This window comes from Nicotiana tabacum, chromosome 6 (assembly GCF_000715075.1).
Source record: "Nicotiana tabacum cultivar K326 chromosome 6, ASM71507v2, whole genome shotgun sequence".
NCBI classification, from domain to species: domain Eukaryota; kingdom Viridiplantae; phylum Streptophyta; class Magnoliopsida; order Solanales; family Solanaceae; genus Nicotiana; species Nicotiana tabacum.
Genome location: NC_134085.1, coordinates 10,489,381 through 10,490,979, shown reverse-complemented (window position 1 = coordinate 10,490,979; position 1,599 = coordinate 10,489,381).

The window sequence follows — 1,599 nt, the reverse complement described above, 5'->3', positions numbered from 1 at the left end:
CCTTTAGTCAGCATTAGAGTTTTAAACCTTAAACTGAACTCTTTCCATTTAGTCAGCATTAGGGTTTTAAACCCTAAATTGAACTTTTCCCTTTAATCAGGATTAGGGTTTTAAACCCTAAATTGAACTTTTCCCTTTAATCAGGATTAGGGTTTTAAAACCCTAAATTGAACTTTTCCCTTTAATCAGGATTAGGGTTTTAAACCCTAAACTGAACTTTTCCCTTTAATCAGGATTAGGGTTTTAAACCCTAAACTGAACTTTTCCCTTTAATCAGGATTAGGGTTTTAAACCCTAAACTGAACTTTTCCCTTTAATCAGGATTAGGGTTTTAAACCCTAAACTGAACTTTTCCCTTTAATCAGGATTAGGGTTTTAAACCATAAACTGAACTTTTCCCTTTAATCAGGATTAGGGTTTTAAACCCTAAAGTGAACTTTTCCCTTTAATCAGGATTGGGGTTTTAAACCCTAAACTGAACTTTTCCCTTTAATCAGCATTAGGGTTTTAAACCCTAAACTGAACTTTTTCCTTTAGTCAGCATTAGGGTTTTAAACCCTAAACTGAACTTTTCCCTTTAGTCAGCATTAGGGTTTCAAACCCTAAACTGAACTTTTTCCATTTAGTCAGCATTAGGGTTTTAAACCCTAAACTGAACTTTTCCCTTTAGTCAGCATTAGGGCCCCAACCCTAAACTGAACTTTTCCCCAGTTGGTCAACATTAGAGTTTCAACTCTAAACTGAGCTTCTCCCCAGCTTGTCAGCATTAGGGCTCCAACCCTGATCTGAACTATTTTCATTCCGCCAGCTTTAGGGTTCCAACCCTAAACTAAGTATTCTTACCTTGTGACAATATCGTTGATCCAATTCCTTCATCAATGCTATGAACTTCCTGGCAAATAACTCACGAAATTTCCTAGTGAAACTGGGGCAGAAGATTTCGTTCGTTTGTTTTTTTTCCCGCAGGTCTGACCTCGAGGCGCATGGATCGAGAAGACCCACGAGATGAGCCTCGACCCAGAATCAAAAAGAGAAGATGTTCCGAGATGCTTAGAAAATGGAAGGCAGATCGCTCTAAGATTTGATCAAGGTCCCGAACTCTGCCAGTCCGGCCTACCCAGTACCGAAAATAAACAAGCACCTACAACTTGCAAGCATCAAGATTCAGATCGAAGTCTACAAGCAGAATCAGCTAAGACCCAGGATCAAGTCGCAAAAGAATCATAGATATGAATCTTGTAACTAGAGGTTGGCATGCACACGTAGTTTAGTTCAGTTTCAATTTTCCTTTGTTTGTAATAAATGAGTCAGTAAGCAGCAACAGCAGCGGCAACAGCAATAACGGCAAGCATTGCAGTCCCATGGTAGTCCCAGCTACCCAAAGTTTCCCCAACTACATTAACCTGATTCCCCTTTAGCCAGGGATATGTAGGAAACCTTTGAAGCAAAGGTTCGGTTAAATCTTTTTCAAAAAATGCTTCATACGGAGTACTCCTATGGGCAAAAATCGCTCGCTTTATCTTTGCACGAAAACCCTTCGTGTCTCCGGGCAAAGAGGGGCAGCTGTAAGCACGTGATTTTTACCCTATATGAGAAATA